The following is an 11,878-nucleotide window of genomic DNA, read 5'->3' as shown; positions in this document are numbered from 1 at the left end:
AGCCAATCCAGGCATTTTTGATGGAGATGAATCTGCCTCACAGCCAGATGTTTAGTGTAAAAACAGCTGTCGTAAACACCACTGCACTCTGTAACACACTGACCACATAACAATGTAAATGAGTAATGCATAGAGCAACAAAATAAATGAGCTGCTGCCAGCTTCAACTCACAGTGTGATAAGAGAGTGAGCCTCAGTGAGTTATATGAGTCAAGCAGCTTTGGTTTTTAAAAGCAGTTGTTTTGAGGAGCCTTCATTGAACCATATGTCTCAAGTGTTGTTATCCGTAGAAAGAAGATGTCTGTGTGGATCTGTTGTGGCAGGCAGGGACAGATGGGATACAGACAAATCCCTTTCAATGTCGGCATGATAAAAAATACTGACATTAAACCACATACCGTACCAGAGACATGAGATTCAATGCATCACTCCGTAACAGTTCTGAGAAGTCAGTGTGTTAAACATGTAAGCCTGCAGATGAAATTCTGAGTTCAAACTCCTTCTTTTGGACAATGATCTCCTTAGAAAAACAACGGCATCAAGCGTTTGTGCGAGTGCCCCGAAAAGACATGTGTTCATGTTCAGATGGAACTGTGACACAAGCAAGGGAGGAAGTCAGGTGTTGGTCGCGATCAGTGGCGGAGTCAGCCATTCCTGTGCTGCATTCATTTTACTGTGATTAAAATTCATGTACTGTATTTTATTAAGGGAGATTAGCTCTCTTAGCAGAATTGTCATCACTGCTTGAGAGCTCCCTGAGGCACCAGAGCCTTTTGCACCAAATCTAAATGTATAACCATTTGCTGTAATGGTATGCTTCTTCAATTTCCTTGACATAAGTATATCTGACTAAATATTCTAATAATAGATATTAAACAGCTCAAAGACTTAATCCCCAAAGACTTTTGAATGAGGTGCCTGGTTGTAAAGACAGAATCTGTGATGCAAATTTAAACAAAAGTGAAATTTAAATGAAGGTTTATCCTTCATAAAGAAGGCTTAGAAAGAGCTTTTATTGTGGAAAGCCTGCCTTGAAAGAGCCTATAAATATGGTGGACATATCTACTAAAAGTGAAATCTAAGTAAGATGAAATATCTTAAATCAAGCCAATATACGTTGTCTGACATACTGTATTGCCTTATCTGGCAGTTTTTATGTTCGAGCATTTCGCTTATTTCAAGTTTTCTTTTTTTTTTTGTCCTTAGTTTGTCCTTAATTTTTTGAAAATATTATAATTTTTTTATGTTATGATATAAAAGTGAACATTTTCTGTTCTGCTGGCAGATAATTTTGCTTATCTTAAGTAATATTAGCCCCATTGTATCCATTTTATTGCTTTTTTCTTGTTTTTAAGAGCTGTTTTTTCAGCTTTTTTCCTAAAATGCTGTTAAATATTGATTTAAACTGAAAAAATATAACATCATATTTCACAGCAATGACACAACATATGCCATATCACAAAATGTTTTGCCAATAAGATCTGACAAATTACCATTTCTGTTAGAGCTGCTTTAAAGGAGCTACTTGTTCGAGCTTCAGGAGGGCTTATGCACACTGTTAGTGCACCTTTACCAAGTTCATCTCTTGTATGAAATAATTTCCCAAATCTTAAAAACAAATGCAATACCAAAAGAGTACTTGATTGAACTTTTATCATATATTTAATTGATCATAGTACATTCATAGTAGAATTTTTTTAGCAAATCCACAGTAGAAGAAACTTTGTGCAGCCAGTCACATAATATTTGGTACAATAACAAAAATCTGAGAGGAGGCAGGGTGCTCTGCGTCAGATTAACAGATCAGAGATTGTAGATGTAGAAAGAAAGCAATGGCTCATAATCAGTAGCCCCTTCGCTCATTAGCTGTGCATGCAATGCATCACATGTAGAGCTGTGTATATATTTAATCTAGCTCAAATGGTGCAATTTCCTGTGTTTGGGAGAATATAATTTCACACTAAACCCCTGTAAATTAACAGCCTTGGGTGTTTATATTATTTCTATGTGTGTTTCTTCTCTTTTATGTTTCCTATACAGATCCTCTGAAATACGCAAGTGAGAGTATTTTCTATGCAGAATCCAGAAAATCATCAATACTGTATGTTTAGAGGAAAGCTGACCAACGTGAGGAAAAAATCAAACCCAAGAAAATGTAGTTTAGACTGTGCTGGGTGTATTTTGTGTAAAGCTGCACCGTGAGGCCCATACACCGTATTCATGTAGATTATTTGAAGCAAAGCAGACGTGCAGACCTGATTTACCTTCTCACCCTGCGTGTCTGTCTGAGAATTTAGCAGATGAGCCTCTCGTGAGCCAAGTTTTATTTTACTACACACCCAGATGTAACACGCATCAGCCACTCTCATCATTTATCTTCGTGTTTACACATAACAGTCCTCTTATCGTAAACTTTGGCCATAAAATGTAAAGAAACTGTTCACATGTGATCCATTATTACATTGGACTTTGGCTTTGAGATATTAAACAGATGACAGATAAGGGGAACTTGAAAGAAGCCATATTTTCCCCTTTGCTTTGATAGTGATGCATTCCACCTCATCACTGCAGCAGGGCATTTAAAAAAACTTGCAGCTCACTTACAGCTTCAGACTTCGCAGAGCACAACAAATCTACCGTAGAATCCCCGCTTTTCACAAAAACAAGAATTCAATGCATAAAAAGAAAGAGATTATTCTCTCTAATTTCTGCTTTGAATAATAAGACGCACATTTCATTACCAAAGTGTGTTTCTTCTTTGATCTAACCTCAGGCACAGAAAGAATTAAATCCATGTGAAGGCACCCTGCAGCCACATTTCTCCAAGTTAAACACACTGTAAGGATGCTGGTTTATTACACAGCGTGCTGATTAGAGCCGTCGAAACACTCAAATGATGGTCAAACTATGTCACAGCGACAATGAAAAATATCTGAAATGATTAGCTTCTCAGCTGCAAGGTGGCGCAGCAGGTAGTGCGGGTGCCTCACAGCAAGAAGGTTGCTGGTTGTCAGGCGGGGCCTTTCTGTGTGAAGTTTGCATGTTCTTCCCGTGCATGCGTGGGTTCTCTCCGGGTACTCCGACTCCTCCCACAGACCAAAAACATGCTCATTAGGTTAATTGATGACTCTAAATTGTCCGTAGGTGTGAATGTTTGTTTGTCTTTGCATGTGGCCCTGCAATCGGCTGGCGACCGGTTCAGGGTGTACCCCGCCTCTCGCCCATTGTAGCTGGGATAGGCTCCAGCCCCCCGCAACCCGGAAAGGGATAGGCGGTATAGGTAATGGATGGATGGATTAGCTTCTCAGCAAAATTTCTCATTCATACAAAAAAAAAAACATTTTCTAAAAACATATTAGAAATTGTAATTTCCACATTGATCAGATATTACCGCTGTTAGCATTATATTCTTTTTCTGCTCATAGATTTATGTGACAGCATTTGAATTTCTAATGAACAAGCTCTTTGTAAAGCCCATGTCTGGATCAGGCATCATTAAACACTGACACATTTACAGTCTGTCAAAACAAAGTACATCAGACTTAAAATTACCTACTAAGACGTAATGACAGCCCGGAGCAGGACAACAACTGCTTGTCATGTGTATGGTGAGCCCACACGAGCTTCACAGCAAACCAAAACATTCCCCTCTCCAGGGACTCCATGAAAAGCCACATCGTCTTAGCGCTGCCATCTGAAACTCATTGGCTCTGAGCTGACAGAGGTTTTGCGTTCAGTGACTGACATCTTAAAAGCCCCCAAACTTTCTTTTTTAATGATCATTCCATGCATGATAACACAATATCCTGCTATGGTAGGCAAGGATTTACAAAGAAATTTAAGACTATGTTCCCGAAATAAGAGTTAATGCGTCTATTAGAGCAGTGAAGAGTCTTTTTGAACATTTTCCTTTATTCAAAGCTCCCACTAACCAAAGTTAGGCCTTTAATTATGTGTCTGTAAGCGGGGGTGTAGGACTGGGAGAAAAAGATGACTGAGTATACAGCCCCCTCGTGTGAGGAGCGTCCACAAAGATACTAGAATAAATAGCAGTCAATGCATGGAGGGGCCCCATAGAGAATGTCTTTGTGCTGGGTCCAGGCCCCCGTCTATAAGGACGGTTGGTATGGATAAAAATCAATTCTGTAATGATGCTCAATCTTCATAAAACTTCACCTTCACAAGACCCAGAGTGCAAAACAAAAAAACATGTTCAGGTCAGTTAGAGTCTAGCAAATACTGTACAGCCTCCCATCATATCTATAGTGATGGATGTTTTAAACCTGGCGCTGCTTCAGGATCTGCTTCTGCGATAAACAGCGTGTATTAGATATATTACTTTATTTACTGTGATGCTGAGTCAAACTGAATACCGACTGTCTCAACAATGCAGCATCCTCAGGGGGATAATTAGCTCACATGTTGTGCTGTATGTTACTGTTCTTTGAGAACAGTCTCCACGTGCACAGCTCATCACATCTTAGAAAAAAGCTATCCAGAGGACATCTCACCACTACAAAACAACAGGGAGCCTGGAACAAATCACCAAACACTAATTTTTGCGCTGCAAAACAAAAGAGAAACTGCCTATTAAACAATTCTGCAAGCATTAGGAATTACTGTAACAAATCTTGTCCTGCAGTCTCGTCTAGTTGACCCCTCTTCATCCGAAAAGAAAGTGGGATTGCATGCAGCATAGAGCCCAGCCTTTTCATCCAGGTACAGTCCAGGAGAATTTATTGTCCATGTGGTGCGCAGATTCATACAATACTTCATCATACGCTGGAAAAGAGGAGGTTTGATTCATGGTTTCTTGCTCAGCTTGATGGCTCTTATCTTTTTTCTGACAGCAGTCTTTGCTTTTCAAAACCAAAACAATAAAAACTGGAAACATATGTCGAGATGGAACAAAACCAAAGTGTCCTGCCGTGCTCTCATTTCTCAGCCACAGAAGAGCATTTGTTTTCAAATACCTTCTTAATTTATTTATTGAATCAGTGTACAGTGTATGATTGAGGTGGAGAGAATGAGGTAATCTTCAGACTCATGGCATCGTGTCAACCCGGGACTGAAGCTGAAGACATGGTCAAAAGGAGATTAATAGAGGAATTTGCTCAAAGGGTTAAAACATTTAATTAGAGATTTACTTTGGCCCCTTGGGAAAATAAGTTGTGCCAGTAAACCAAATTCTGATTTGTAAGTTCCTAAGGCCCTCAGATCATCTGTATACAGCACATTTAATGCAGAAGTGCTCCCACTTCCTCTACCGTCACTACAACCTGTCTGAATGAATATTAGCTTCCAAAAGAGAGAGAGCTTCTACTGTATTTATCCTTCAAAACAGGAAAGAAAAACATTATCCAGCTCATTTAGCTCAATAGTCACTGGTGCAAAAGGTGCAGCAATGATCAATTCCATATTTTTCCACATTTGTTGCAACAAATGAGGCAGATGATGAACAAATCAGCAACACTTGATCAAAGTTCAATATTCAATAAGGAGATTCTTGTTTGCAAAACTATTGTTTCAGTAATAAACTACTAGTATTTCTTGACGGAAAAGTATGATTGATCATAATCAGTGCTGCATTGTGGGAAATGTGTGTGTGGATGTGAAAGAAGAGGAATGAGAAAAATATGTGTATCACATCTCAACATGCAGGCTCACTAAGTTTATTTTTCCATTGTCCGTAGGTGTTTATGGGATCTTATGATGGCTGCTGAAAGGAAAAATGAGTGAGTGAGACAATAATAATCACATTATGTAATAGAATGACATAGTGCAGAGCACAGTGGACAAACAAGTTCACCAATTTACCGTGAAACTAGAGACATCTGAAAGTTGGACCTGCTGGGGAAGAACCACGGTCAAGTCTTCGATTGGATTTTATTTCATTTTTGTTGTGTTTGTAGCTTTTTCTTCAGCTCTGCCAGATTCCAGTGAAAGAGAACTATCAGATTATCATTCCATGCAGTTTATTTCCTCACAGCGTTAGCACTTCTTCTGCCAGAGCTAAAGCTTGTTTAAAGCCAGTACCAAAGTGCTCCCTGTACTAGCAACACTCAAAAATGATTAATACGCTGAGAGGGGCCAGCACAACGCTGCCATTAACAAAACTTAAGGAGCAGAAACTGAAGTCAAGAACATGTCATCCATCATGGATTAAAAATGACTTCATTTTAGGTGATTACTCGGAAGGGTGTCGTGTGTATGTGCTCTGCATAGCTGGACCCAGCAGATATTTATTACATTCATTTGAATTGTTTAAGTTCAAGGTCAGCTGCACAGTATGTTTACAATATGGAATCTGATATTTTGGACCTGTGTGAAAGTATGAGCAAAGGAATGAAGCAGTTTTCAGAGGGTGAAACCTTTGCATGGAAAATCATGGATGTCATATGAGCTGCAGGTGATCTCTGTTCCGTCAGTCGTCGGGCACTTTCTGGGCATAGTTGTCAGATTTGCACCGACTGGCACACGAGCCAGTCTTACATCATCATGCCACATGGATATATTCAGGTTAAACGGGGCATTAGTTATGAATAGCTGAACATCCATTATTTTGAATGCAGAATACATTTGGATTATTTTACAAACTGAATTGTGGTGTCAGCAGAAATGGCATTAAATGGAAAACCCATTCTTTGCACATAATTCTGCACTACAACCTTATAGCGAATAATATTAGTGACTTCTGCATCTGTGAGACATCTAATTATTTTTTTATTTATTCATTGTTGTTGGCTGAAGGCTTGATTGCATTAGGCTCTCTTCACATTACACCCTGCAGTGTGGGAAAAACAACCTCCACAATTCCTGAACTGAGAGAGTCTGAAAGGCTCATTATTTGGAAAGTAGGTGCATTTCTCTTGACATTACATCATGGTCATGGGTGTTATTGTTTTGAGAATGGCTCAGTAACTGTGCACAGAACGCCTCTTTGTCTTGTATTTCCCCGTAGAACAAATGAGTTCATATTCATGGCTCACAAACACCGTTTCAAATTGACATTCCCATGAGCGAACTGGAAGAAGTGAGCAGCAACTCGTGTAAAACGTGCAGCTCTGTAAATCCAGGCGGACATCTACATGGTCATCTATTCAAATAATCCATAACAAGTACCAGAGTACTTCACACACAGTCTATTCATAGGAACATCTGCAACTGCTCCGGGATGTGGGCTAGAAAAAGGCACTATAGTTAGATTTATTTCAGGGCAGACTGGAATTGCAGCTAAGTGGCTCGGGTTTGAGATAGAGAGTTGTGACGGCTCCTATTTCACTTCACACTCTGACAGGCGTAAAACACATCAAACAGCTTTAGCTGGACTCTGAATATGCTGGATAATGTTGACCAAGAACTTTATCGTTCACAATATGTCCCGTTTTCAGTGTAATACTCTGAGGCAGTCCGGACCCCCTGAGGCTGAAAGGTCAAACCATATAAGTGTTATGTTTTGAAAATGACTTTAACTGAAGTAAACAAGTGACTCATGGAGCTCCAAATCCCTCACTGCAGCAGCACGCTGATAAGTCTCTTTCATGCCATGACTGTAGACATTTTTATTCTCAGAATATTTTGTACTGCCAACCGCCATAGCCAGCAGCAACTTTCAACACCTCCCGAAGGATCCCTGACATCATGTCAACCTGTGGCTGGCCAGCTGTAAATGATAAAGATGTAAAAGATATTTACTTTGAGGTTAGTCTATACCACAAGATGAGAAATGCCATTCCAGCAACCCCAAAGTAGGCTTCATTACATTTTGTCTTCTAAGCTAGCTTGCTAACAAAACCCCCTTTAAGCCTACATTTCACCTGGGCTTTGCTGGAAGGTGACAGGCCTTCCAGTCACCAGTGCTGATGTAAAGCGAGCTGTTGAGAGACATTTAATGTGTTCAAACTGTTAGCATGCTGCTTGTTGCGCCAGTGTGTCAAACAATGTCTTGGTTCTACTCGTGTTAAATGCACAATACTGTAAGTGATGTGTGGGTCTGGAGTTGTTAAAAGACACCTTTGACAGAATTATGGGATAATACCTGACAAGCTGCAGCTTCCAGGATTAATGGATGATTGTAATGGCTACGAACCACCTGACAAAAAGTGGAGGTTTGGTGGTCATCCATCACAATCATAGGCCACATTAACATGTCGGGTAATATCCCTTACTTAACTACTTATTTTTCCTAATGTATCATTAATGAAGTCATGTAGGCCCAATTACTTTTTCAATTAGTAATATGAGTAATTGATTACACAAGTAACAGGTCAAGAACAAGACCTGTTCAGGGCTTCCCATGCCAACGAAGAAGCAGAAATATTAACCAGGATTAATAGCATGCTTTGTCATCTGTAAAATACTGTGCATACCACTACAGTGAAGCTCATCCAGAAAACATCTTTGAGTTATGGCTCACTGGTTGACATTTACAGTTATCGTCCTGAGCCAAAAGTTAATATATCCAATTGTTTTAAATTATCTTTTAGGTTCTCTGTTGGACCAAAGAACGCTATTTTAAATCATGGCTCGCACGACTAACAGAATGCTACGGTGTAAAAGAACTCCCTGGAAAATAGACTGACTTCACAGAATGTGCCGATGTAGGGTTGGGAAATCTATTAAATCCAATGCAGGAATGGGACATACGGTGGATAACGTCACCGAAATTCAGCTCTAGTTAGACTCATATCAATGGCTTCCACTGAATTTGGAAGAAACCATTTCATCAGCTTTAAATCAACATTTACTAACTTCTAGGGTGATTCTTGTGTCAACTCATGTATGACAGACCAATGAAAGCCACCCTGCGCCCAGAAATCACAGTGTTCAACCCTCCCAGGTCAGTTAAAATAACAGCCTGCTGTATGTCAGCCACTGCGCTCGGCCTTGACTGAGGTTGTGAAACCTCTGAAACCTTTCTCGTCTGGCCTGCCGCTCACTCAGACTGATGCCATGGCCTTCAAAGGGCCTGGCCAAACACGTGGCTGGTACTTCTGCGGTATTTGGCTTCTGGTTGGAGCAGACGTGCCACCCAGTGAGAAGGCAGTGCCCACTCCTCACAGTGATTATCAGTGGGAGGTCCAGTGTCTCCCTCTCTGTCTCTCTTATTGCATGTCTTATCCAACAGTGTCTAAAGATACATTCCTCATGACGCCATGTTAAAATGTAATAATGATGGCATTGAGTCTAGCACTCTTCTGATCAGGTGTACCATAATGCACGACCAATGCACTCAATAACTCACCCTAAAACCAGTTCCCCATCTTCAGAAGTCAGAGCTGTTTTACCCCCCTGCAGACAGCTGAAAGTGTGTGAGGCTGCAGAGCTATGTGCTCCCCGGTGTACAGGCTATGTGAAAAAGATTGGGCTCTGGCAGGAGTGCTGACAGAGGGCCAGGATGGAAAGTATCAGTAGGAGCCCGGCTGTGGAAAAGAAGCTGCAGCTCTAAAGAGAAGCCCCCTGATCCCTTGAGGAGGATACAGTTCTCACCACACTCTCATTCTGCACAGCTTCGGAGTGATATTAAACTTACTGAGAGAGCTTTGAAACCGGTTACGTTATGACATTTCTCACAGAAGAAAGTAAATGTGATGTTTTCCCACAGCTATTACAAAAACTGTGACACTTCCAGTAACCTCTGATATGACATTATATTTGACCCTGAGCAATCCAATGGAGCACTTACATTTCAGGTAAACCAGGAGAAACTGAGCTTTCTGAAGTACTCTGTACAAGGTGTGTAACGTGGCTTCTCAGGAGAGATGCACTTCTACAACAATAAAGGTGTCAGGGGTGATGTATTATCAAACATCAATATATTGTATGAGCAACATTTCCCCTCAACATAAAAAACAAATCTTTGCATCTTTTTCTTTGTAATTTTGAAACCGTTTCATTTAATCTTTAACCTTTATTTTACATTAAGTTGAAGCTCCAATATGCTTTCTGCCACTTGGGGGCAGTGGAAACAAGCTGTGAACACAAAAGTGACGCGTTAGCAAACAGTTGCCTACACACACCTCCAGCAGGTAATGAGTACCATTACTATTTCCTTTTATCATCACCCTTAAATCATTGTTATTTCACTTACCTTTTGGACATTTGCTTTTGTACATTTTTACTCTTACTAGCAATATTATGTTTTCTTTTGTTTGTTTTTTGTTACCTTTCTAAGTATTTCATCCTTCTTTCTAGCTGTGTGTTGAGCATTTTGTGCTGCAACAAAACAATTTCCCTGCAGGCATTTATCAAGTTTTTCTGAACCTGAACCTGAATTAGTTGTGTTGACATGAGTGTTTGTGTTTCAGACAAACCCTCATATCTATGTCAGATATGCACTCCCTTTAAGCTGTGCTTTTAGTCTGCAGTGACTCATGATGAAAGTATTTGGCTGTTTGGTGGCTAAACGCTTCACTTTCTTTACCAGTTAGTTACTAATCTTGTCTGCCTGCTGTTTGGTGCAGGACAGATTTTTTGCTGGAAACCGCTTCCTCTTGTGGCCAAAAACGATGCTAAACCAAAAGGCGAGGGCCAGACAAAAACAAAGCAGTTAGGCTTAGCTGAAAGCTGCTAAAGCTCTAAAACAATTGTTTGTGGGTTCATCATTATGAGGGACGTCTTTCACATACCGATAGTCACGTGATCCATTGTTAATATGAAAATATTGATTATAGCTACTTTAATGTCAGTTTTTTCTTTTTAACAAAGAACAATAAGCCATTTCTTAGGATGACGTTATTCTTTTATCCCACTCTTGTATATATACTTGTTTTGAATTTGCATTGCAGTTCTAATACTAATAAAGGAATATTGAATTGAATTGAATTGAATCAAATGGTTGCTAAATAAGTTAACATTTTACTCATTACTACGGTCACACATGACATGTCGAATACTTTTCCTCTTGTGTTTTGTCTGGTAAAATAATTTGCCTTGTCTGTCACTAATTCCTGCAAACGCTTTAACGCTCCGACAGCAACAGAGAAGTGGGGCCTGCTGCCCCAGTTTGTTCTTTCCTCAGTGCTTGAGCAGCTTATAAACTATTTGTTTTGGCCAAAAGTTTTCTTTTTTCAAGAAAACACATACACCGAACTTCTGAGCAGCCTGTCACTTTCTTTTTTTTCTCTTGGACACAGAAAAATGTTTTAACACTGTACTCACAAACACCCTATTTTAAAGAGAGGCCTGCCACATCCAGGGTTTTGTTGACCAAATAATGTGCTGCTGCACACAGACACATCTGACACACTGCTGACTATAGGGGAACTTCACAACCATTTCAAGATGTGCGGTGCAGTCTGAGGTACGCTGCATGCTATATTGACATGTACTTAATCTTATTCACCTTTTCAAGTGTTTTCTTTTAATACATACTTTATTTTGCACCAGTGTGATTTCGATCTGATCATCTTCAAGCTCCTATGGAATTCTTTGATGACTTGTCACGGACAGACCCGAAGTTAAAACCGTTCATATTATAAGCCAGCCAAATTGAAATCAAGTAAAAACTTAAGTTTTTTTACTGCAGTAAGTACATGTTGAAACAGATGACAGAGGAATGAGACTCAGGCACGAGGACTGTATGAACTAAGAGACAGAAATGGATGAGTTTCATAAATCAGTCATATATTTATGGACAGGCCTGTAAAGAACGCGATGGAGCTGGAATGTGTTTTTATCCCCTTGCATATTGCTCTGTATAACACTGATATGGGCTGGTTTGAAATATTTAGATGACAATGGGGAGGCCTCCTATTTTTGGAAGTTTAAGGTGGAGGTTTGGTTGATAAAAACTAAATCGCTATTAAATGGTGCAAGATAAAGAATTCAGTTTTATTACATTAGATAAATTCAAGGGTCAGTATTCTTATGAGGTGTT

The sequence above is a fragment of the Chaetodon trifascialis genome, chromosome 10 (assembly GCF_039877785.1).
Source record: "Chaetodon trifascialis isolate fChaTrf1 chromosome 10, fChaTrf1.hap1, whole genome shotgun sequence".
In the NCBI taxonomy this organism is placed as follows: domain Eukaryota; kingdom Metazoa; phylum Chordata; class Actinopteri; order Chaetodontiformes; family Chaetodontidae; genus Chaetodon; species Chaetodon trifascialis.
Note: the sequence above shows the minus strand (reverse complement) of the source record.